Source organism: Petaurus breviceps, unplaced genomic scaffold (genome assembly GCF_028583685.1).
Source record: "Petaurus breviceps papuanus isolate PSGF00001 unplaced genomic scaffold, PetGlider_PUasm1.0 91133, whole genome shotgun sequence".
Classification (NCBI taxonomy): domain Eukaryota; kingdom Metazoa; phylum Chordata; class Mammalia; order Diprotodontia; family Petauridae; genus Petaurus; species Petaurus breviceps.
This window is the reverse complement of record NW_027187419.1, coordinates 63,645,728-63,657,734: the sequence shown is the minus strand read 5'-3', so window position 1 is coordinate 63,657,734 and position 12,007 is coordinate 63,645,728. Positions and strand designations below refer to the sequence as shown.

At 38.7% G+C, this 12,007-nt stretch overlaps 1 protein-coding gene and 1 long non-coding RNA gene across 2 annotated transcripts in view; one reads left to right on the top strand and one right to left on the bottom strand.

The window, feature by feature from the left end:
• Positions 1 to 12,007, bottom strand: part of MTUS2 (microtubule associated scaffold protein 2) — a 732,715-nt gene that overhangs the window by 124,057 nt on the left and 596,651 nt on the right. The window lies entirely within an intron of this gene.
• The window catches only part of LOC138155471 (uncharacterized), a 50,066-nt gene that overhangs the window by 5,048 nt on the left and 33,011 nt on the right, over positions 1 to 12,007 (top strand). The gene's annotated exons all lie outside the window — the stretch shown is intronic.

The following is a 12,007-nucleotide window of genomic DNA, read 5'->3' as shown; positions in this document are numbered from 1 at the left end:
TGAACAGGAAATTTTCAAAGCAATCAAACCTATCTATAGTAATATGAAAAATGCTTTAAATCACTCTTGATTAGAGAAGCACAAATTAAAATAACTATGAGATACCACTTCACACCTATGAGACTGGCTAATATTACAGAAAAGGAAAATGACAAATGTTGGAGGGATGTAAGGAAATTAAGCCATTAAGGTACTGTTGGTGGCATTGTGAATTGATTCAACCCTTTTGTAGAGCAATTTGGAACTATGCTCAATAGGCTATAAAAATGTATACTCTTTGACTGAACAATATAACTATTAGATCTGTATCTGAAGGAGATAAAAAACAAAAAGGAAAAGGACCTATTTGTACACAAATATTTATAGCACCTCTTTTAGTGGCAAAGATTTGGAAATCGAGGTGATGCCCATCAACTGGGAAATGGTTGACCAAACTGTGGTATATAATTGTCATGGGATACTATTATGCTATAAGAAATGATGAGCATGAAAGACTTACATGAACTGATGCAAAGTTAAGTGAGCAGAACCACACAATAGCAATATTGTACAATAATCAACTGAGTGACTTAGCTGTTCTCAACAATATAGTGAATTAAGATAATTCCTAAGGACTTATGATGAAAAATGCTATCCATCTCCAGAGGAAGAACTGATGGCGTCTGAATGAAGATTGAAACATACTTTTTTAAAACTTTCTTTGAGGTTGTTTTTTTTTTGTCTGTGTTTTCTTTCACATAACTAACAAGGAAATATCTTTTGCACGACTACACATTTGTAACCTATGTCAAACTGCTTGTCTTCTCAATGAAGGGGGTAAGGAGGGAGGGAAAGAATTTGGAACATGTAATTTTACATGTAATTTGGAAAAATATTAAACTAAAAAAAAATATATTTGTAAAAATCACATACAGACAAGGACATGCTGAAAACTGACTGCACAAAGAGAATGCTAAGGATAGAGTTATAACCACAGTGGGTGAGCAGGTTGTTGCCTTAGGATATACTTCAGAGCAACAGAGACAATTGGTTTAGCAGCTGGGTAGCAAGGAAGTTAGCAATAATGGAAGCTATCAGATGGGCAGATGGCTTTAAGAAGTTGTACTCCAGCCCTGGAGTCAGGAGGACCTGGGTTCGGATCTGACCATAGATACTTAACACAAAAACTAGCCGTGTGACCCTGGCCAAGTCATTTAATCCCAGTTGCCCTCCAAAAAGCAAAAAAAAAAAATAATAATAATAAAATAAAACAGGGTGGCTAGGTGGCACAGTGTATAGAGTGCCGGCCCTAGAGTCAGGAGGACCTGAGTTCAAATCTGGCCTCAGACACTTAACACACAGACAAAAATAGCTAGCCATGTGACCTTGGGCAAATCACTTAACCCCAATTGCCTTACCTTCCCCCCTCCAAAAAGAAAAAAGCAAAAAAAAAAAAAAGAAGTTGTACTCCAGGAATACCCTTCCTCAATCAGGTCTGCCCTGCTTCCTCTGCCTCCCTCCTTCCCTACCCCTCAATCTCAAGCAGTAGGCTATTTGTCTCTTTTCATTATTGTGCACAGGTTCTCCCTATCACCACTGCAAGTCCACTGAACTTGTCTTTAAAAATTGATTTTGAAGGTGTATTTTGTGCTGCTTGCCCTAGATGCGAAAATGGCTAGTTACAGCACTGGCTAAGTGAATAAAAATAATTATGTGATGAGGCAGAAATAGCTCATTTAAAACAAACCAACCTTCTTGAAACTGGCATTTCCTATCTTTGGAGCAGCACTTGAATCACATTACCATTGAACAGGCTTCCCATGCATGGGCCCTACTGTCTCATGTAACTGTGTCCCCCAACTCTAAAATGAAAAGACTGGATGGTTGGATCAGATAGTCTCCAAGGTCCCTTCCTTCTCTGTCATTTTCTGAGTTTATGTTTTGATTACTTTTTAACTGGTGTTCTTGTAATTTTTTTTAAACAAATGATGAAAGTAGCCACATGATTATTTTGGTTCAGTTGTCTATTCCTTTTTTCCATGCATCTAAAAATAAGTATTTTCTTATTAGCCATAGACCTTGTCAAAGACCTTCCCTAAGAAAACTTGCTTTAAAAAATAAAATGTAGTCTTTCAAGAGATCTTGTCTAGTGAGATGAGGTTGCAAAAGGAGAGGACAAACCCCATGTCTTTAAGATCAAAATGGATAGCCCAAGTGAGTTCCAAAGTGCAATACACTGAATGCATAGGATAGATCCTTTGGAAGCATCTTTGATGGAATTTTAAATACTCAGGACTTAGGAAATTAAGATAGAAAGGAAATGAATGACACAAAGCATTTTCAGCTCAAAGATTCTTTTCAAAATGGATGTACGAAAGTGAATCATCTCTATAAAATCACCATGTAAGGAGAGCCTAAACCCCGAATAATTTTTTATTCTAATTTGGTTGTTCTTCAACAGTGTGTGTTTGTCAATGATTCAGCTCATTGGAGAGGCAGCTTTTTCATAAATTTCTGTATTATGCCAAGTGGGAAGAGAAGATTATTCTCTTTAATGATGAAACTAAATTGAGAATATCCTTAATGAGCTAAAGACCTTGCCTAGAGTAGCCTAGACAAAATTACCAGGAGCAAGTGTTGGTCAGTATCAATTCAACAAATCTTCAGAGTAAGTGTTTTCTCTATGCAAAGGACTATGTTATACTCTGGGGAATAGAAAAGCAAAGACAATCCCTGTCTGCAAGGAGATGATAGTTTTACTGGGTGGGAGAGGGTGACTTAATAGTATACAGGTGTAAATGTAATTCTCAGGTAATTTGTGGAAGAAAAGAACCCTAACAGCTGAAAGGGATCTGGGAAACACTCAGGGGAAACAGAGCATGTGAGCAGAGCCCTGAAGGAGAACAAGGATTCGGAAAGGTAGAGAATTCATTCTGTGTATGGGACACAGTCCTTTCAATTCATGGAAGAAGAAAATGAAATGCTGAATTCATGGAAGAGCCAGCAGTCTAATTTGGCTGGGACATGAAGTTTGTAAAGTAGACAGTCTGAAAAAAAGGTAGGAACTAGATCCTAGGGGGCCTTAAATACTAGCTTAAGGAATTTGTATTTTATCCAAGAAACAACGGGGAGCCACTATAAGTATTAGAGTATGGGACATGATCAGACCCATGGTGTGAGAAGATTATTTTGCATGGAGAGGGGAGAAACTGGAAGCAAGGAAACCTATCAGGATATTATTATAGAGTAGTCTGAGTGAGAAGTGATGAGGGCCTGGGCTAGGGTGGTGATCATGGGAGTGTAGATAAGGGGATGGATACAACAGAGAGAGATCATGGAGACAATATGATTTGGTAGTTGGGGCAACTAGGTGGCACAGTGAATAGAGCACCAGCCTTGGAGTTAGGAGGACCTGAGTTCAAATCCTGCCTTATTAGCCATGTGACCTTGGGCAAGTCACTTAACCTCAATTGCCCTGCCTTCCCCCCTGCAAAAAAAATATGACTTGGTAGTTTTTTGGATAGGGTGGTAAGATAGAAGGAAGATTTAAGGATGGCTCTGAGGTTCAAACCTGGGTGCCAGGGATGGTGGTAGTACCTTCAATGTAGCATCTGCTGCTCTGCTTAGTTTTAACTCTATGGTACAAGACTCCCCTTCTCTCTTTTCTGTCTCTTTTTGTGTGTTGTCTTCCTTTGTTAGATTGCAAGCTTCTTGAGGGAAGGGATTATCTTTTTATTGATTGTATTCTCAGAGTGCACAGTGCCTGGCACATAGTAGGTGTTTTAAAAAGTTTATTGGATTGAAAAAGTGGTGGGTTAAGAAGGGAGTGGATAATCAGCTTTGCTTGTGGCAAGGTGAACTTGAACATACCTGGTGGCATTTAGGAGTCAATATTCATCAGGCACTTTACAAAGGAAGACTAGGGTTCACAGGAAAGATTAGGGCTAGATATAAAGATCCATAAGTCATCTGTATGGTGACGATACTTGAACTACTCTGTGGGAGTAAGCAGGTGAGATCATCAAGGGGGAAGAAGTGTAGAGAAGAGACAGTATGACAGAGGCCCGTGTGTCACCCATGTTAAAGGTTCTGAAGAATGACGGAGATCCAGCCAGGGAGAAGAAGAAGGAGAGATTAGGGAGGGAGGGGAAGAACCAGGGCAGAGTACAGTCATGGAAGCCAAGGAAGGAGCAAGTCATTTTCTCTCCATCTCTGTCTTTCTCTCAATATATAATACAATACAATAGTATATAATATAAACAGTATGCATAACATAATGCATAGTATATGTAATAGCATATGACATACCATATAATAGTAAATACTGTATATATAACAGTATATATGATATACTAAGTGGTATATCATATATATTAGTATAGATAATAGCATCATATATGTTAGTATATATAATACTATATAATAGCACACCATATATTAGTATATGTAATGTGCTTTATGACAGTATATAATATACTATAATAGCATGTCATATACTGGTATATATACTACATAATAATGTATAATATATGATAGTACATATAATATATGAAATACATCATGTATTAGCATATATACTATAAAATAATATGTTAGCATTGTATATGTTAGTATATAATATACTATATAACATTATATAATATACCATATATTACTGTATTTAATTAGTATATTTAATATACTAAATAATAATACATCATATATTAGTGTATATAATATACTATATAATAGTACATCATATATGTTAGTGTATTTAATATACTATATAATATACTTATGTAACAGTAAATAGCATACTATATAATAGCATATGACATGTAATAGTATATGATTTACTATATATAGTATGTATAGATACTATATTACTATTATTTATGTACACATACATATATGTATATATAGTACACACATGCATATATACTATATTCCTGTATTATACACACACACACACACACACACACACATATATATATATATGAGTGTGTGTGTGTGTGTGTATGCACATAACCTATGACCCAGTCCTACCAAAAGCTAAATGGGACCACGTCTGTTCCAGGGGGCTGACCTAAGACGGTCATCTTCTCTTTGGCTTGTTGCCTCTACCCAGGCTTTACTCCAGGAAGATCTCTAACCATAGCTCATGTCTACATTTCCACACTAACAAGATGTTCTCAGTTCCTGTATAAGTACTTATGGTAACAAACACAGATTGGGCATGACAGCTTAATCTCACTCCAGAGAAAATGCAGGTGACACAGAAGATACATGGGCACCCATGAAAGCAGTAAGGTAGGACAGTGGACAGTCTGGACCTGGAGTCAGGAACGCCTGAGTCCAAGACTAGCTGTGTGGCCCTGTAAGAATCACTGCACTGCTATCTGCCTTAGTTTCCTCATCTGTACAATGGGGCTAATAGCAGCAACTACTTTCTAGGATTGTTAAGGGCTTTGCAAACCTTCAAAGGACAACGTAAATACCAGTTTCTTCTTCTTATTATTATTAATGCTGACTTTGAGGCCAGCACATCAGAGATGGGAGTCACACATTGTTGACATTCCCAGAACCCAGGATCTAGTACGGTGTCTGCACATAGCAAACATGCATCAATATTCATTGAATGGAGGCATAGCCCTAGTATTCTAGTGGGGTCTACACCTAGGAGGCATGTTAGCATAAAGACCTTGTTAGGCACAACCATATGGCCTTCATTAACTTCTGAAAAGGTCAGGCATCAGATCCATGAAGAATAATACAATCTCTGGATGGGAACATATTTTCACTACATTCCTCCATGCTTGGAATTCTTCCCTCATCTCTACCTCTTGGCTTCCCTGGTTTCCTTCAACTTCCAGTTAAAATTCTACTTCACACAAGAAGTCTTTATTGATCCCCTTAATACAAGTACAATCCCTATGTTGATGATTTCCAACTTATTCCTTGTTTGTACATAATCATATGCATGTTGTCTTCCCCATTAAATTGCGAGTTACTTGGGACCAGAGACTGTATTTTTTGCTCTGTGTGTGTTTGTTTGTGTTCCCCTGAATTTAGCACAGCGTGTGGCTCATAGTAGATAATTAATGTTTGTTGACTGACCATTGAATTCTTTATGCAAGGAGGGGAGATTCAATCTAATTAACTTAATTCATGATAGACTTATTATAAACTAATTTAATTCAAATTTTTGTTAAATGCCTAGTATTTGGAGAGCATGCTGCTAAGGTCTGCAAGGCTCCAAGTCGACTAAGACATATGTTGCATAAAATCCACCAAGGGTACAAAACAAAATAAATACATAAATGCCCCAGCTCCTGGCTCTGGAAGTATATGACCAATTGTTACATTTCTGCTGCTGAATGTCTGCCTGTATGAATCACTCTCTCTTGCCTGCTCCTAGATGATCTGAATATAAACTGCCTGCCTGTCCAGATCTCTCTCTTCCCTGTTAATATCTATAATCTGAGACAGTGCTACCCTGATATGTCTACCACCTGCCTTTTCCTTATACCTGGCAGAAAGGTAGCCTTTCTGCTTTATTCAGCATATTTCTCTTATTTGTGGGTCCCAGTCATTGTACCTGCTCTGGCTCTGTGTATTAGTCCTCATCTTAAAAGAAGAAAATGAGAAAGCTGACTGTTGAAAATGTGCCATTTTTCTGCTTTCCACTGATGGTAAGATCCTGGCTCAGGTTCTCTTAGTTTAGTTCCTAAACAACACTAGACAAATCGATTGGTATCTGATTTCAGCTGGGCCCTCACTGCTATATGGCATTCCTTTTATTCTTTCTTGATTGATGCTCTAGCTTAGGGTTTCTTAACTAGGACTACACATGCCCTATCCCAAAGTGTCCACGATAGATTTCAGGGGGTCCTTGAACTTGGATGGGGGGTAAAACTACCTATTTATTTCAATCACTCAGTAAACATTTATTAACTGCCTACTATGTGCCAGGTACTATGCTAAGTACTGGGGATACAAAAAAAAAAAGGAGGAAAAATTCCTGCCCTCAAGGAGCTTTACAATCCAACTGGGGAGACAACATACAAACAAGATAAATACAAAGCAAGCGACTTACAGGATAAACAGGAAACAATTAACAAAGAGAAAGCACTGGAATTAAGGGGCAGAGGGAAAGCTTTCTATAGAAGGTGGGACTTGAGTTGGGACTTAAAGGAAGTGAGGGAGGTCTGTAGTTGGAGCTAAGGAGGGACAGCATTCCAGACATGGGGGACAGTCGGAGGAAATGTCAGTCAGAGCCTGGAGATGGAGTGTCTTGATCAGGGAAAAGTTAGGAGGCCAGTGAAATTCAAAAGATATTTTGAAATATCAAAGATATTTTTGATCTGTCATTAAATGATCAAGGAACCAGGGATTTAGGTGAGTTCACCTTCTGACTCAGGGGCAAAGAATTAGGCTCTTTGCCTAATGATTAGAGACTGCTGCTATCTATAAGGATTCAAATAGACGGTACAGTTTTCTATTTTCTTTGACTAGTTGTGGGATTTGGGGTTAGTATTACTTCGGTGATAATAGATGGAGAATTATCTCTAAAAAAATTCTGATATTGGTAAACTTTCTAAAACTCTTGTAATGAGGAAGCCAGAACCTCAGATCTGAGGAGTTCTCTACACTGAATCTGAAGCTAACATATTTTGAGTACATTCCTGCAGCATTCTTTTAATTAAAAAGCAAATCAAAATGGTCAACACACATGCCTGCTATAAGTCCCTCTTTAACAGGACTAGAGCACTGATTATTCAAAGGAAGGTAATTTGAATGGAATCCCCCAAGAACATTAGTCTCTGGTGACACTGAAACCAGGTGGAATTTTTTTATTCAATATCTGGAAAGTAATTGAACGTTTATTGGGCAGTGCCTCGAGGAAGAATTTTTAAATCGAGAAAAGCTTGTATTTCCACGATCACTATAGCAAAAGTGACAGATGAAAAAAAAATTGAAAGGAGTTATGCTTGTTTAATCTGGAAAAGAGAAGTTTAAGATGAAAATAATGTTCTTCAAGCACATGAAGGTAATTAGTAGGGGAACAAACAATTATTTTGCAACTATACCTCATGACAGCTATTGTTTGCCCTGCTTGAAGAGGACCAATGGCATCATGAGGGTGACTTGATTTGCGCATGAATCAGATTTAATTTAGGTGAGGCAGAGCTGCTGAAAGTAGCTTGGGAGAAGGCAGAAGGAAATGGGATTAAATGGGAGCTCAGTGATATGTTAAAGAAGAACTCTGGGACTGGAGGATCAAACACTTTAACCAACTACTCAGAGAGGGTGTAGAATCTCCATCTTTGGAATGCTTTAAAAATAGAACAGACTGCCTGCCATCTGTCTTGGAAAATAAACGAAGAGGAAGACCAAGGCAGGGGATTGGCCCACATGGCTTCTGAGGCTTTCTGGCTTTTGTATTACATACATATGCCTTAAAGCCACCATATTTATTTCTTCCTTCTATTTGTTTGCTAAGCAGTCCTACAGGCTGCACAGGATCTCTGCTCATCAGAAGCATCTAATCTCTTTAGGAAGATGACATATACACATAAAACAATTAAATGTCAGCCCAGTGCAGAGCATAATAAGATTCAGAGAAGAGATGAATGTGTTGGATGGTCAGGAAAGGGTAGAACTTGTCCTAGGCCTGCCAGAAGGATATGCAGGATTTGAGTATATCATGAGAAGGTGGTATATTTTGCATCAAATGACCTGGAAGGCCCAACGTTTCTTTTTTGTTTGAAAATCTGTTTCTTCAAAATTGTGTAGAAAATTTGTTTCTGTGGTTTTGTCTTTTCTGCCACAAATACACAGAAAGCTATCAGCTTTAGTAGTATGGTCTTCAAATACAACACTTAAAGGATAAAACTACAATTTAAATTTTTGGGCACTTTTATCCTCTGGTGGTTAGGTGGCCTGGAGTCAGGAAGTACTCTTCTTACTGAGTTCAAATCTGGCTTCATACACTTCTAGCAGTGTGACCCTGCACAAGACACTTAACCTTGTTTGCCTCAGTTTCCTTATCTGTAAAATGAGCTGGAGAAGGAAATGGCAAACCACTCCAGTATCTCTGCCAAGAAAACCCCAAATGAGGTTAAAACTGAAACAACTGAATGACAATAACAAAGTATCCCCTACTTAAATTTTATTTGTTCTAAACAGAGAGAAGGGAAGTATATAGGAACAGATTTGTTTTAAAGGAATAGCTAGCCTGATGATGATATCTCTCTCCTCCCAAGGTCAGGCTGAAACACCAGCTTAGTCCACTCAGACAGTCTAAGACAACTCCATAGAGTTTCACTAGTTGGTATTCATGGTAGTTAAAAAAATTAATTCAATAAGTTATCATTTATGAAGCACTCCTTTCTGGATTATCTTTCATCATGTCTTTGTATTCAGCATCTGGCATAGAGCCTTAGACAAAGTAGCCACTCAACACTTGTTGAATTTAACTGAATTACCTCATCATACAGAATAAAATTCCTTTTTTGACATCTCAACAAACCAAGACTAAGGACCTATATTATGTTAATGAAAAAGGAGATTGTATATTAGCAGATACATAAGAATAAGAGTTCCAATTTGTAATGTAATGCCAAGAAAAGGCAACTTCCCAAGGTTCAGAATACCAGCATAGGTGCTCTCCATTTTATTCAGTGACAAATTAAGAACAGAGAAGATCAAAACATGACATCATTCAAAATACAGCATTTACTAAGTGTGATTAAATAATGTCCAAGTACTACCCCACCCCAGGACCTTACATTTATTCAATCAATTACAAAGTCCCAGTTCTAAATACTACTCCACCCCTAGGCTGTAACTTCAGTTAGTCCATCACAAAACCCCTCTTCTCAAATGGAGATTAGTTTCCAATCATAAGCAAAGTACATTCATTTGTTCAATCACAGAACACAAAAAGGTCAAAAGTTCCCCACCCCTGGATCACAATTGAATCTACCCCAGAGTTACAACAAGTTTAAGCACAGCACTTAATACCCAAATGGAGATCTTTTCTTCATCTTGACACAAGAGGCAAGTTCTCAGTGATCTTTGTTCCTGGGGAGACAAGGCTTAGCAAGGCCATAAGATACATTGCCAGTCTCTTCATCAATTCATTCTCTATATGCAGAGCAGTCCTAGGACCCCTGAAAACATTAGCAAAACCCTCTTCCAGGATTTCTGTAAACATACAAGAAGAAAATCCTTCTTCAGGGCTTCTGAACCAACAGCAAGGTTCCAACACTTCTGCAACAACAGCACTGTCCTTCACCAGTGGACAGTATTCACTCTCTGTCTGCAGGACAGTCTCAGGAGCTCTTAACCAACAGCCAGGTTCTAGAACTTCTGCAACAACAGGACTGTTTTTCACCAGTGGACAAATCTGGCAAAACAACATCAAAACAGACAAAGTACCAGCAAAACAGCCATGTCTCCTCAGTCCTTGGCAGCTCTGGGTGGCAGCTCTCAAAGTCCTGAGCAATTCAAAGTGGCCCTCAGCAATCCTCTCAGTCTCTCTCTGCCTCCAAAGGTGCTGCTTCCAAAAAGTTCTTCTTCCTCTCTCTTGTGTCTCTCTAAATTTACGTCTCCAGCTCCTCCCAGTTCAGCCCTCTCTTTTCACGTCAACAAGTCCATCCCACAAGTGGGATTAACAAGCTCTAGGTTTTAACGAAATCAAATAAAAAACCAAGCCAATACAGGGGAATCTTCAAATTCCATTACTATTACACAATTCTACAGGATTTTAGAATTTACCAAGCTCTCTCACATATGTCAAATCTCTTGAAACTCACAACAACCCTGGCCCATAGGCAGCACAAGTATTATCATCCCCATTTGATAGCTAAGGAAGCTTAGGTACAGAAGGGTTGCGATTTGTCTGAGGGCACACTCTCCCACGGTATGGGACATACTCAAGTCTTCTGACCTCGAGAGCAAGGCCTTTTCCATCATCCCATTTAGCCTCCCCCTAATCCTCATCTTTCTTGGCTTCCCGGCAACCACTGACACTGCTGACCACCATGGATGCTTTTTCTTCTCTCATTTTTTGACACTTCTGGTTCCCCTCCTACCTGTATGACCATCCCTTCTCAGTCTTCTTTGCTTGATCTTCATCTGTGTCATGTCCACTAACTGACAGCTGTCCCCTGAAACTCTGGGGTGGGCTCTCTTCTCTGTCTATACTTTCTTCACATGGTGATCTCATTAGCTCTCATGGGTTCAATGATCATCTTCATGCAGATAATCTCTAGATCTTTTTATCTACCCTGATTGTTCTCCTGAGCTAGAGTTCTGCATCACCAACTACCATTTAGACATTCCAACCTTAATAGAAGTCGTCACTTTTCTCATCAAACCCTCCTCTTTTCCCACTTTTTCTGATAAATGTTTAGGTAACCACTATCTTTCTATCTAACCAGGTATGTACCAACATTGATGTCAGTCTAGAGTCCTCATCTGCATGCACATGCATGGCAAATCTTGTTAATTCTACCTTTACTATATCTCTTACATATATATGTCCCCTTCTCTCTACTCACACAGTCACCACATTAGTTAGGCCTTTATCATGGACTATTGAAATATCTTTCTGATTGTCCTTTCTTCCTCGAGTCCCTCTCTCCTCCAATCCGTCCTCCACTCACCTGCCAAAAGTGTCTGATTATATCACCCTCTCCCCCCAGGGGATTCCTATTACCTTCAGGATAAAATATAAAGTCCTCTGTTTTGTAATGAAAGTTCTTTATAACCTTTCCTACTTTTTCAATCTTCTCACATTCTCCTCCATGCACTCTACCATCCAGCTATTATATTGGTCTATTTGTTGTTCTTCACATGTAACACTCTACCTTGATTCTACTCCCTGGCACTGGAAGTCACCCATGCCTGGAATATTCTTCCTCCTCCTTGCCTTCAAGACTCACATCATCACCTTCTGTAGGCTTTTCTTCTTTAAAAATTTTATTTTTGTGAAGATCTGTCTTCTCTCCTTTCCACTCTTATACCCCAATTGAGAAAGCAA